The sequence below is a fragment of the Varroa destructor genome, unplaced genomic scaffold, assembly GCF_002443255.2.
Source record: "Varroa destructor unplaced genomic scaffold, Vdes_3.0 BEIS01000004.1, whole genome shotgun sequence".
NCBI lineage: Eukaryota > Metazoa > Arthropoda > Arachnida > Mesostigmata > Varroidae > Varroa > Varroa destructor.
In genome coordinates this window covers 33,438,601-33,453,495 of record NW_019211457.1, presented here as the reverse complement: position 1 = coordinate 33,453,495, position 14,895 = coordinate 33,438,601, and the positions used below count along the sequence as shown (strand labels likewise).

At 47.1% G+C, this 14,895-nt stretch overlaps 1 protein-coding gene across 9 annotated transcripts in view; it reads right to left on the bottom strand.

Annotated features, from left to right (window-relative positions):
• LOC111248619 (latrophilin Cirl-like) overlaps positions 1-14,895 on the bottom strand; it is a 451,353-nt gene that overhangs the window by 345,748 nt on the left and 90,710 nt on the right. Inside the window, exon 7 of one of the 9 annotated variants that reach the window (XM_086988339.1) lies at positions 6,446-6,576. The exons of the other annotated variants lie outside the window; for them this stretch is intronic. The gene's annotated coding sequence lies outside the window, so the exon portion shown is untranslated. The remainder of the gene's footprint in view (positions 1-6,445; positions 6,577-14,895) is intronic. 9 annotated transcript variants of the gene reach the window in all.

Genomic DNA, 14,895 nt, shown 5'->3' with positions numbered 1-14,895 from the left:
TATACAGAACACTGCACTGGGGGTTCGTTACTGAGCCTCGCATTGCATCCAGACAGTTATTACTATTAAAGCGGGTACATCTAGTTGAGATAGCTCTCAGAACAGGTATCCGGGAATGTCTCATCGTGTATTGGAAGCATCGAAAGGGTTCACGCCCGCACGTAGCTCAACCGTTCTCTCTCCTTCTAGGCTATCCTGTCTTAAACGACCTCTACCTCATGGTATTCCTCAGACAACATGCTTTGCCTTAGTTTTGTACGCACAGCATTACTCCACTAAGATCAGGACTGCCACCATTTCCTTTTGCCTCCCCCAATCCCGATATGACCCCACATGAACCCTTCGATCTAAGAAGCTAACCCCCACCTTTGTCTTCGTTTTGGACAGCTGTATTCTATGTAGTGCTGGTTGCACAGCTCTAGTACTACAGTTCTACCCTACGAATGAGTGTATGTGTAGGCGGGTGGAAGAGCCATGGGGGATCTGCGGCAAATCGAAAAGCGCCAGGTCCAGGACACGCGTAAGCTCTCGATGAAAGTTGCCAAGATGCTTAGCAAGGAAGCTAGTGTCAACCGGTAATACTAACGTTCGCTAGGTTGCCTGCCGTGTCTATGCTGACTGGATCCGGCAGAATGTCCACTATCCGGGCTACCATGCCTCTTTTCCGCTCTGCACTGATCACTTGTGAGGATAGTGAGCTAGAGAGCTGAATCCCCGATCTTCTCGGTAGTAAATAGTAGTAGTATTAGTGATGCTGCCACATGTACATCAACGTAAGGCAAGATCGGTATCATCGGCGCCATCACATTAGCCCCCATCATGTACAGCGTCAACTAACGCTGTTGTGGCTGGCGCTGGTATCTAACAAGTCGGAGGCAATCCCCAACTCATTAAGCACTGCCGCCGTACAATTACCCAAGAAGCCGTCCAGTTGACCATCACCTAGATCACCTCTGGTCTATAAAGGTTGGCCGACGTTCGTTGGTGCTAACCCGTAGAGGCGATTGCCACCATGACAACAACTCTCCTCTTTGCTAGTTAAGAACTCCTTGGGATTCCATCGAGGCTCACCACCCAACCAACTTCGAGCATCCTATTTTGACACAACAGCCCATCCACCATGGGCAATAGGTATGTCTCGCGCTAACGGCAAGATGCTGTTCATCGAACCGAGGCAATACGCGCTACCCTGGTCTTCAGTTGATGTCGACTAGTTGATGGAAACACTTGAGGCTTCGAGTCGATTTGTTGATTAGCATCCGTGCCACGAACGCGGCGTCTGTACCGTTGGCGTCAGCATTCAGTTAGTCAAGCACCGATCGGGCTGTGTTTGTCTTCGTGATGACCGGGGGCGAAAGGGGGCGTGCAGGTGAGACAGCCCAAAAAGAACATGGCGCATCAACGTAACCGGGTCAAGCTAGTAAAATTCTTCTTATTTCTTATTTAACTTCTATTTGTTGGTTGTACAATAACCCTTACGCTTTTACTTGCTCTATGTTTTGTTATTCTTCGCCATAGATCACCCTTTCGCTCATTCATTCTGTCCTCTATCGGCGCGAAAATAGTCCGCTTTGCGCGTTGTACACCTGACCTTTCAGCTATCACTGCTGGCGGCCGACATTTCTTGGGGGGTGGGGAAAGGGAATCACACCCATATAACAGATAGGAGCGGGTAACAATAATAACAACGCGACCCTGAATGAGGTGAACGAGGCGTCTGCGTAAATGAAAGCTCCCCCCGGTCGTGGGGCAAGTTTCGGCAACTTCTAGCAAATGATCATTGCCATGAAACGAAGCAAACGTTCAACAAGCGAAGGCAACGCCGAGCGAGGCAAGGGTGCCAAACACACAGCGATGAAACGCTTTCGGCGACAAATGTTGGAGTTGATGACAACACTGATGAAACTGCCAGCCATCGATTGTGTCTGTTCCACCACTTTCGCCGGACTTACGGGTCCCAGACAAAAGTCTGACAAGACTTGCACCAACAGACAACACTTGCAGCGCTACCACGATTCAGATAGCAAATGTGGTACCCTGTGGTGATACCGTCACCGTTTCGTACCGAGGCTGTCGTGTAAAACGTTACTCACCTTTTTGAACGACGACCATCATCGCGACTTTAACTGGTTCCCATTAGTTACTCTTTGGCCCGTTCCGTTACATTTGTCTCTGATGAGGCCGAGCATGTGTGCGTATGAGCGTGTTTCTATGCTTTGGGATAGGTAAATTTTTCTTTCTATTGCTGATTAGATTCGCGTCTCACCCTCCCATTGTGCCAGGATTTTTGGTCTAACAAGCGTAAGACGAAGTCAAAGATAGGGGAAAAGTGGGTAGTTAGATAATCAAACGTAACTATTAGCCGCTGAGTGGATGGTGAACACCACACGTGAAGCAATGGACCGCGTAATCTAAGTACGATGGCACACGTCGCTATACAGAAACGTAGTGTCAATCACGACAACAAAGAAGGTTACCCAACGACGCGCGCTGACAGGAAGTCAGGCACGCTGTGTGGATACTCCGTTGCTTGATCGTTGTTGCAGGAAGCTAACCGATGCGTGCTTACCAGTACCCATAGCTAGCAATAAGCCAACCATATGCAAGCCTCTGTTCAAGTTGTTTCAGCTTCAGCGACGTTTTAACGATACCTTAAACACAATACCAATATCTGTCATGGTACATCGATATATACAATCGATCAGTTATTAACAAAATCGTATGCATAATATGAATGCGAAAACTGAAAGCATCTACCATCAGTCACTCTAAGGTTCGCACTCGGTAAGCACCCAAACATAGAATGCAAAGCGTACGGATCCAGTAACCTTTCAACAGCTTGATAGCATGCTTGTTATATTCTAGTATACAAAAGCAAAATATACGGCCGATATGTAGCAAAGATCGCATGTCGCAATAACTGGCAGCCATCTAAGCAGTAGCGCTCCGATTAATTTTCGGCTCTACTGGTCAGTACCAACGAGTGTCAACCTACGCTGCTTACGCATAACACCGTAACGCGTTCTGTCTACCTCCGGCTGTGATGGATTTGGCCGTGATCGTTGCTGTTAAGTATCGGCGTTTGTCCGCCATTCCATATAGCTATCACAACTGACCTAATTAGATCAAAGAATGCCGTGCTGTGTCCGATATCATTCATAGCACGTAGCTATAATACGCCTGGTCGGCTAACTGCTGTGCTACGAATACACCTCGCGAAGCGATTATCAGCGAACAATTACTGATCAGTCAAGTAATTCTTTCTGTCCAAGCGGTTTCCCCTGCCAGGACCTTTCGCCCCCGGCATCTTGCACCCCCAACCAGCTCTTTGGGCCGTTCCGCCCTCCAATCTATATACCCGTGATCCTTCTTGATATTCCAAAATGGTTCGGCTGCCGCCGCTGTTCAGAGCATCTGTGTCCTAGCTGAAAGTGCGATGGCGTGTAACCTATCCACTGTATGGTGCCTTCAGTCATCTTTTACTAAAGGACTTTTCTCACCTCTACCGTTCATCTTGCTCCGCATGAAATAGTCTTTTTAGCATGCATTACCACATATGCAGTAATGCACGCGGGCAATAAGACTTGTTCGTACATAGATATAGACACATTCAAGCGGTTGTTTTCGTTTAGATATATCAAACGGTTTGGACTTACGCTGATTTTTAAATTTTTCTGTATAATCACGTATACGTGAACGCACACGCATAATGTAACAACGCACAGCAGTTTGTACATGTCCCTTATGCTTTCCGGCTTATTACTCCGATGGAGCGTGTGATGTTTACCGTAGTAGGTTCCGTGCTAAGCTGACAAAATAGACTTGAGGGGTTTGTGGAGGCCTCGCAAGACGAAACCCACAAGAATAAACTAACGGTGTTGTTTAGTGTGTTTCCTGCGTTTGACTTAAAGCTCCATAGTCCTACAAGTAGAGCTGGTTGTCTTACTCCGTCTCATTTTCTTTACTGCTCCGACGCCAGCAGTCGGGTGAAAGTCTGGCTTACTTCCAGATGTTTCGGGATTGGTTCAGGCAGAAAAAGTCAGTGGTCGGCGCTTTTAATATGATTAGTGCAGGAAAAATACGAACTGGTTTGTACGGTTTTGTGAAGCAGCAGGGGTGATGGAAAGAAAGACGCCTAGGGGAACTGGCCCACATGGTTTTCTTTTTTACGCGCAAGTTCACACTAACACATCTTTGTCTTTTTGCTTAGCTGTTCGCTCGTTCGTTTTCTTAGCGCCAACAAGGCCCTTTCCGTTTCTTAACAAACATTGCACGTCATCTGCTAACGCAACCGCGCAGAAGGTACCATACACACGTCCACGCACCCTCTCAACAGCTTCTAAACTAACCATCTCATCGACACGGGATTCTTCTCTCACGTAAGAGCTCGACAAGATGCCATACAGCCCAACCGATCAGCCGCCCTGCGCCTACAACGCCTCGTTTTCTCTAGCTCACAGCGTGTACGTTGTAGCCAAGTGATTCCTTCCAGCCAAGCTGTTCAGTCAATCCCGGATTTAGTCAATCGCATTAACCTCAAGCGGCGCCTCCGCAGTAGTGATAGGGACGGTAGGTCGACTTGCCGGACACCTAAGAGCACTCATTTCCCACTTCAACCTTCAGGTTCCCTTCTCTCCTACTGGGGACCCTGGTTGAGCCGAGACGCTTTGTCCCCTGCAGTCTTCTACTAGAAGTAGTATTAGTAGTACCGATGGTAGTAAGTACACTGCAGTAATAGTGAGCCTACGTCTTAACGCGCTGCATTGCCCTCTATTCTTGGCCGACTAACGTCGCGCCGAGAAACCTCAACTGAGGCATTTCTCTCTCCTAGCTACTCGGCGACCATCACACGAGCCGCAACTAGGTTGCAGGCCAGGCGGCGGTTAGGCTTCAAGCTGCCTGTTCTTCGCTGGCTTCTTGTCGTTTCCGTTCCTTAAGAGGGTAGACACCGCTGCTACTGCCACCGCTACCGCCACGCTTGCTATACGGAATAACAGAAAAAACGCAGCTCCACAAAGCAATGTTTCCGCTGACACGGCGTTTTTCACCACGACAACAACAGAATTTTCGCTTCATGGTGGTAGATAGGAACCGGGGTATCAGAGCTCTTGAAATCCTCTTTCTCTGAAGTCACCCGTCTCTGCCAGTGTTGCCAGCGTGCAGAGGTCAGACCAAGAAACCTGAGAGACGAACTGCAAATAGAGCTCCGTGGAACACGGGAAACAACCTAGTAAAGACTGTTAGAAGTACATTGGGACGAGGCGGGGTCAACTAAGGAGACATCGTCCTCTAGAAACTAATTGCATGTTATGTGTTAACCCTATCGAGGGCAAGTGATTAGAGCGACTGTGTAGAGAAGCTCCGACAGTGAGCACCACCCTGGCAAGCGATTGGCATTGTTCGTCTCTACAAGGACTACGCTTCCTTGTCTTCATTGGCTTGGTTAGCGTTTATCTCTTTCCTTTCGCTGAAGGACTCCAACTACCTCTAGGAATCCGAACCAAATCAGACTTCGACCTTTTCGGCTATCACCTTAAACGCTGTCTGATCGAGCACGTCTTCATGATTCACCTACGCCAGCTAGGCCAACAGGCCCAGCAACTGTCCTACATGCTAGCTACTGGGACCTAATGTCGACTTAATCTAAACGTCAACTGGGACGGTACTCCCGTTCAGCCTTTAACCGAGTTCGCTGAGCAAACCTAGGTAGACCCTGTTACAGAACCTGATGTGCTGGTCGCCAGACGAATACTATTTAACCGTGGATACTCTCCCCAAAAGCCCAGATCTGTTCATAGTGACGAGCCAGTGTATATGGACAAGTCGCTCATGTGTAAGCGTGCGTGTCGTGCTAGCTGCCGCATATATCTAGAGGTAGAAAAAAAACAAGTAAGAACCGGTTCACCGCGAAGAACAAGTACCTAGGGGGCTTTGATGATCGGCAGGAGGCGTTAAAAACGTGGAACGAACACATGTCTCCCTAATTTATATCCAGCCAACGTTTTTCTACTACTCAAAAATCTCTCCGATATGACGGACTATCGCTGACGAGCCGAGCGCCAACTACGGCCGTACTTGCCCATCCTGTTCTGTGCGGTACTTTTCGTGCTGGTTCATACCGTCGGCCTGTTTGTCCTCGGTTATAAACTCGCCCATTTCCCGGCCACTCTGACGCACGTACTGCTACCACCACTACGCCTGTTATTATTATACGTCAGATTTTGTTAGCTATGGATGGTTGATGTGTCGTGTATGCGTTCAATGTATCAAACACGTTTTAATATGGCTTCTTCATACAACTCATACCAGCGTTACGAAACCTGCACACCGTGTCTAAGTTTAACATCGACCCTCTTCATATATAACAAAGGCAAGCGTTGTAATCAGGGCCCGTAAAACTGGTCTCGCTTCATAGATCTAGCTGTCATTGAGTCTGTCAACTTACCGTTCAGTTTTTCTACCGCCATTTTTTGCCTTAATTTTCATTGTCTTCGGTTAATCGATGAGTATTGTTGTCCATGAATTTGAATGTATCGAGAGCGTGCCAATGAAACGTACGTAACAAACTGTCAAAACCTGAAAAGCCATTTAATACATCGACAGTAATGTATACATTTATTTTATCAGGTCTAACCCGCTAGCCAGCCTAAAGAACTTCCGTCAACTTCTTCCCTTCTTGGCGTCAGCCGAAAGATTGTTATTATAATTGTTATCAATTTGAGATTTTATGGATCTGTTGGCTTATTTAAACTTAGCAGTAACGTTGGCTCCGCTCCAGTCAGCACAAAACAACGCCAAGAACGAAGCCGGTGCTCGTTCACCGTCTACACATCGCTCGCCGTATCATTGTAAACCGCACGAAAAGGAACGCGCCAACCACCATCGGGATATCTTGTAGCGTTTGCTTGGGATTAGCACCATCGTCACCATTATCAACAGCAGGAGCATCATCGCTACTAGCTTCTTTTTCTTGTTCATCCTATGCAGATTCACTATACGCACAATGCAGAAAAAGTCCAAGATACAGAAAACTTCGTCTACCTTTATTCTCTCGCGCTCTCTCTCTCTCGCTCTACAAAAATACAACAAGATCAGTAGCAGCGGCAATAACATCAGCCCTATAGAAGACAGGTTTCGTGAGTGAAAGAAACTGTGTGCGTATATGTGACTGTGTGCGTATATGTATGTGTGTGCGTATGTGTGTGTGTGCGTATGTGTGTGTGTAAAAGAGCGAGACAGAGAGAGATAGAGGGGGGGGGGGAGAGGGAAAGCGATCGGTCGGTCGGTCGGTCGACATTATGTACGTATGCTTCCCTCTCTTTAATCATTCGTTGTGCTGTGCATCGGTATTAGATGCTGTTGTCATCGTTGGCGCTCGTTATTGCTCTTCTTGCTGCTGTCGCTGTACTGGCCTGCCTCGATTCAACTCGAGCTGTCGCGCATTGCAGCAAGCGAGTAGCGGCTGTAAGTCGTTGTCGGATAAACGGTCGCCTTGTCTTTTAGTCTGTCCATTAGTTTGCCTGCGGCTTACTGCGGCTATGGTGAGCTGGTCGTTGCTACACTGGGGCGCTGCAACGCCGCTATCTTCATGCAGCACCGCCGAGCCGGCCAGTAAGCCAAGCACGACAACCATATCATTACGTAATCGCCGCGAACAGATTCGTCTGGTGGGGATTAATTCGGACGAAGCGTTCGGTGCTCTTTCGATTTCTCCCACCACCGCTGGTGCGGCCCGTCCGCTCTTCTCTATCTCTCTTCATGTTCCTTCTTGCCCTCGTATCTTCTCGACTTTTCGCCTGTTTGTCTATGCTTGTTTCGTTGTCCGCTGGTTCTTTGCGCTTGCCAATACTGCTATTATAATTCGTTTGTATAGATGGCGAACATATTTCGGAGGTCGCCATCGTAGTGTCTTCCGTCGAATATTGTTATCTGCAGAGCGACAATCGACCGCGGGGGAGGCGAGAATTGGGTTTGCGTTCATTCAAGCGGCTTAATATGTTTTCAGGATCAACATGCATCCAATCATCCGATCGTGTAATACGCCAATGTTTCCCGTCAACTGACGAACTTCGACGTGCAGGTGGCAGGATGCACGCAACGGTATGCACCTACTAATAAATATAATTGATCTATCGACGTGCTACCACCAGCGACAGCGATCCACAAACGGTCAGTTGATTAAAGCATCCTTCCTTGCTGATTGGGAACGTTGTGCCTATCACTTTATCTATAAAAGTCGTGCAAGAATAAGGTGTTTGTCGTTGATGTTCGAGTTCTTGCTGTAAGCATATTTAGAAAAATGGGTGTACGCCTTCGAGTGTCTACAGCCATGAAATTGCAATTATCACACCATTTTTAGCTAGTACCCGTTCGAAACAAATCGTTTTAATGACGATTGAAACGATCACTTTGCCAGGACGGGCTTAGTGACAAATCACGTTAGAGCACGCGTATGTCTCTCTGTAGTAATAACGGACCACTATATAAAGGTTACCGTCTCCACGGCTGGCGTATCTGCACATGTTATGGGTCATTGCCGCCGATGCGCGTGTATCTGCGTCGTGATCAGAGCGCCATAGAGCGAAGCAGCCAACGGCGGACATAAAAACGACAAATAAGGACAAAACCTATCTGGGCTGAGGCGCAGCCCCCTTAATGACCGATCAGTGAAGTAATCAGCGCTTCATCCACAAATCACGCTAGTCGATTTGTAACGAATTCCATCCAAGTCATTACCCCGTATCATATATACAAATTGGCCAAAATTAGCTATTTGTCTACCTACTACATTAGGAGACAAAACAAAAATTCTGAGCTTCGTATGTTTTCTTTGTTCTCCTGTAAAATGGCGGCGTCCATTCAACCTTTTCCACAGTTAGCACACAAGCTCTCTGATCACAACAGAGACGACTGCTTCGCCTGCTGAATCCGAGCTGAACGTATTCAAATTCCTTCGATCTCTCTGGCTGTGTTACCGTTTGGCGAATCGACGCTTATTCGTCCTTCGAAAAGGGATAGTCCTAGTAATGGCAGCGGAATGGGCGAAAAATACGACCGCCGCCGCCGCCTGCACTGCTAGCAATATGATGACAGAACCAGTCCATTTCTTTCGCTGGTTCGATGGTACTGTCGTCGTGGTTATTTCCATGAAAGCTCTGCTGCTTCGGTTTCTGAACGCGGAGACCCCCGCTGGGCTCAAACAGGCCTACAACAAGATTAGGCCATCAGCCTTTTTGCTTGCTTTACGTACACAGTTGACTCAAGCGGATACAATAAAAAAAATCGAACGGACAAGACGCACAGTGGCGCTGCCCGATCTATGAGAACGTCGAGAGACGAACGAAACACGCTTGGCACCGGCAACGGTTTTCCGCTTGTCCAAGTTGCTTCGAACAAGACGAAAGACAACACCGAACAATGCAAAGTTGAAGAAGGATCTAAAAACCTGGAATTTGCGGGGTAACAAGAGTGGAGTGGTGTGTTTCCTATAATATTTAGTAGCCGGTATAAATGTCTAACTGTATAAGAGCTATTTAAGGAAGACTATGGAAAACTTCTGATCTAAGTGAAAGCTTCACATTTGTTGGTAGCTTGGATCGGCCTGCCGCTAATACCTCTCAGGTTCCTGTTTCTGTACGCATCGAATCGTATAATACGTGATACCAACTAGATAATGAAAACCTCTATGCGAATTCTAGCGATTACTTCGTTTACTTCTAGTCACATTCCACGGACGCATGTAGGACTATGAAGCAAAGCAAACACATTCTTCTTCAGCAGAGAGTGAAGCTGATTTTCAATAGGAACTTATACGATCATCATCCTCTATGGGATATGAAGACCCATAGATTTTTCATAGACGCGCACTGCGCTTCACTTCACTTGAAAAATAGCGGGTCTAATGGTGGCTTCACGTGGTCTAATGTAATGTATTATATGTAATTTTCAATGAAACCACTATTTCACACCGCCGTTGTGATGAGGTCGCTGGCGCGGTGCTCTTGTGCCCATCATGCTACCGTAGTCGCCTGATAATACCCAGGATAACGCAGCCAGCCCTAGCCAATCTTCGAACGGATCAGCGAATCCGCTAGTAGTCGAAATTAGTCAATCAGCCCGAGACCAATTCGCGGACCACCCGGTTTACCGAAGGGGGCGGCCGTGGGCCGAATTTTGGCTGTTCCATGAACACTGCCTGCAGCGCCGGCAAAACCAGCGGCAGCGGCAGCAGCAGCAGAAAGCGCGGCTGTTAATGCAGAAGAAGCAACGAAGACACGCGCTATGCTGTGCTGCAACGGGCAGCATACGTCGCAACGGTCGCTAGGGGCGGCGGAGGCGGTATCAGCGTCAGCAGCAGCGCTGGTAGTCGGGAACAGAGGAACATCGAAATGGAGTTTGAGTGGGTTAGTGGCTATAGGCTGTCCATTCCGTTCCACCCGGGAAGCATATTGACTATCATACATCAAAGCATACATACTTGCTACTACAGGATTACGTATTAAATATACACACCCATACGAAAGCTAGTCACTATACCCGTCAGAGAATATTGTCACCGAGGACGAAGCCAGCTCCGACCAAAGCAAACGCCATCAGAGCTAAATCGATGATCGACGAACGTTAACCAGCAGCAATAAACCCACGGCAACTTCATACATACATTATATATAAGATATAAGGTGATCCGCTTTAGCAAGGTGCGTTCACAGGCGTTTAGTACGACTGGAAGACCGTCAGGGCGATTCAGAACAAAACTGTACACTTGTTATAGTGAGGATGAGAAGGTCATTTCCGGAATATCAGCGAGAATCAGCCATTGTCTAACGTTTTCATGTTAGACAGTTACCTGTGAACGCTAAAACAAATCCAGCTTCCGGAGTATCCGAGGAAGAATCCATTAGGCCGAAATCAGTCACATTTACTACGAATATTTCGCAGATTTGAAGAAAAACGTTTTGAAAACTATTCATGGACGGTCTATGCAATGAATCCCGAGCGAGCGATAACTACATTGGATCTGCGCATCCGTGCGGGATATCTCTGTCGACGAATGAAATCAATCTTTTTTTCCAAACGTCTACAGATAATAAAGAGGCGTGCAAGAAGTGATCGATATATATTTATCTAGCATCCATAGCATAACATACGAATTGCCATAATTTGTCAGCGTTCAATAACGCCATCGGTGGGTGTATTATTGGTCATATTCATATCATCACCTCGTGTTTGTCTGTCAACCAGTAATAATAATAACAACCCCACAATGATAGGAAAATAGCAACAATCAATACCAACTATAGTACAAGCTTGTACGTTAACGAAACGTACATTGGGGCAACTAGATAGAGTAACTAGCACCATAGAGTTTGCTTCGACCGTTGAGTTGCCTGTATCGTTGCAATACTACGCGATGCTTGACGATCGATCAATGTCCGTATCTCGCTAGAATCATCTCAGCGCTTATCTTCTAAGTAACAAACGGAGGGAATATTTGGGTCCATATTGTACGTTTTTGACCTCTAATAGAGCCGGCATCGACAGAGCGGATGTTAACTTTTGGATAAGATCGAAATGGCAGCTCGATCGACTCATCTAGTTCAGTATAACACAGGCGCTTGCTTTGATACCTATACCACACTTTACACTTGTCGAACCCTCACTTTTTACGATTTTTGTGAAGTTGTTCTCACAATCTGTTTTGCCGTACGCTGTTAGTTTCATTATAACTTCGCTGCCAACTACCCGAAATAGGAGGAGACAAACTTTCAATGTATGAATTCAGTTGGATAGCATCGTTAACTACGCAAAGAAGGGTGTGTAGGAGGGCTGCTAAAACAGGCCTGCAAAAACGCACTACCATTGTTTCATTCAATATCAGAATGTCTCAACTTCTATGACGCACAGCTACATAGTAAATGTATACGACTGCAAAGACGATATTTAAACAGCTTGTTCTGTTTGAGATGATTGCCGCTAGTCATAGAAACAGTAGCTTGTTTAAAAATGAACTCTCCATACCCTCATCGTATGCATAAGCGCGTAGGGTACCATCTATCTTAGGAACTGTATGTCGTACCACTTGTAACATAGTACCACTTCAGTATATAGTATGTGGTAATAGCCGATGTAATGCATATGGCATGTCTCTCTTTCGCTTTTTCTCTCTATTTTTTTATCCATCCTTTTCTATCTTATCTTTCTAAGAGAAACCGCAAAAACAGCAAGAAGCTGCCAGTCGAGGAGCGGCTGGCTAGATACCGGAAAGATGAACCCTCTCTGCTTTCTAGATCCTTCTCCTTGCCTTTTTGGTACCACTCGTTTTTGGCCGTCTCGGTATTCGCTTTCGTTCGATTTCTCCGATACGTCGTAGCACACGGCAGATGATAAACGTGGAATTGATAGATCAACAGCAGAAGCCTGGTTCGGCGTTCGGCTGGGCCTTCACCGCTAGCGCCGTAAAACCGGTGCTGTCTGCCACGATAGCTGCTCGTCCTCCTACCACATAGTACTCACCGTGCGGCCACCACTGCGTGACCTCCATGAAGACTTTCCATGTGGGCCCCTCTTTTGTAGAACTGTGACACGAGGGGCTTGTCGTTGCAGCACCTCTCCTTCCTACATCTCCTCTCGCCCTTTTTCTTTCCCCTCTTCCTCTCTGTATTGCTGATTCTCTTCATTCGCTTGAAGTCGACTACGTGTTCTCCCTCTCTCTCCCTCTAGCATCCTTTATCACGCAGCATTCCCGTTCCGCTGACGAAACGATCAGCCGATTGAAGCGTTGCCTTAGAAAGCGGAGAAAACAGCAGCAGCGGAAGCGAACGGAGATCGCAACGATGTCGACTATTGAATATTGCGCACGTCCTCCTCGCTTTCGTTCTGCCCGGCCGCTCATTTGCCCACTCGTCTGACACCCCCCTCCCCCCTGCGCTTTGAAGTCCTCCTACTGCCTTCTGTCCTTTTCAGCAATGTGTACAGTTCCCGCATTTCGCTTCTCTGCAGCTGTTTCCTTTATCCAGCGCGCTACCAGCCGCGCCTACTTACCTGTTACAACAGAATGCCGACTGTCCCCGCCTCAACATCCGTGGTTATTGTACTACCAGTGGGGTTAGATTAGACTAGGTTCCAATGGTGACTTTACTGTCGTCAGCATTGGTACGAGCACCAGCTGATAGGACGCACACAGAAGACCATAACCTTTCGTTTACCTCCCACGTTTGCTGACTGACGTATCACTGAATTCGCTGGAACTGGCCTCCTGCTTCCAGCCAGATACAAGGACTGCGGTGGGAACTTCGAATTAGCACGCGCATGTCTGTCGAACTTCTGCTATTATTGCTTTAGCTTGGTTTCGGTTCGATATCAAAAGAGGAAGCCGAGGGAATTAATCGAGCATAAAATGCCGGGGCAGAAAGGCTCCGTGACAACTGATTAGCCATTCAGGATAACAAGCTGACACGACGTCTGCCACTGCTGCTATCCTCTGGCGAGGCAGAAACTTCCCCTGAACACAATATGAAGGTTGTTGCTCCTACTTAGGGTAGTCGTCTTAAGTTAGCGTTGCAACTTCTGCTAAAACCATCATCGCCCAAGGGAGCAAAAATATTTGCACGTGTTTTAGAAAAAAAAAAAAGAGCAGCTCGCTTTTCTTTACTAACTGTACTACGACTTCGAAGAATAAACTGAAGTGTTCGCCAGTTATCGGCTGCTATCAGACAAGCTGGCAAATGCTAACGATAAACGTTCTAGCCTTTATTATGACCGGCGAAGTTTAAGAGACCATGCAGGCACAGGCCTACATACCTAATTGGCATCGTTCGATGATAAACACTGTGGCCGTTTTTCGATCTGTGACTTTGGAGACAGCTTATTCGACATAACGCCTCTTTGCATATCGTTGAATAATCGAGCGGTAAGAGATAAATATAGTCTCATTAACCGGGAGGCAAAAGTATTTGGCCAAACAACTGGTAAGCTTTTAAAAATCCGAGACCAAATAACGTTACCAAAAAGCTCGACAATTCCTTAAAGTTTACTTACCTACTTGTATCCTGCTCTCTTCTATAGATGTCCAATCTGAAGTATAAATTATGCCACCACTTCAACAAGATGAGTCACCGCATAATGACGTTTAGCGTAGAGATCCAAGGTGTCCAGCACAGTTATCACTCTGATACCCAGTAAGTATTGCTCTAGAAAGTAAACGCAGCCTCATGCCTCGTTGATCACTGCAGTCGCGTCACAGACTCTCATTTAGGCCAGCCAGATAAGGAACAACCGTTGGATATTAAAAGCTAATGCAGTAATCGAACGTTACATTTAGACCACAGTAACATTTTCGCATCTGCTACACGCCAATTTGGCGGCAGCCGATAGACAGCAACAAAAAAAACAATACTCCCCCAAAAGCTTTGATGGCCTTCACTCTCTGCTACTCTCCGCTGTCTGGCGCTAACCCTCATTAAATAGATCCATCTAGCCAATCGCTGCCATTATAATGTAATAAAAGACCTAAAACACCTTTCACAATACATGCTAAAGCCAGGCAAAGCTGCCGCAATCCCGATGGGTGTTCAGATCCGTGCCTCACCCCCACCATTTCTTTCCCTGCTAACTGTATCGAAACAAGTGCCCATCTCAACCGTTTCTCGTTGCTCCTTCTTTACCGTTACCCCTCTTTGTCCAACTCTACCGACCGCAAACTAACGACCACTTTTGCCGACCCCCCCCCCCCCCCCCGCGCCAAACAGTTTAACTTCCTCTCAGCCTATCGCCGCCGTTAAAATTCGTCTTTGTTCCAGCAGCTAGTTGTAGTTTGCCCCCAGCTTAGGGGCTGGCTCGCTGCCAAGCGGCGCTGTTGTACTTAATGGTGGCCAGTCCGTGGTAATAGGTAGCGTG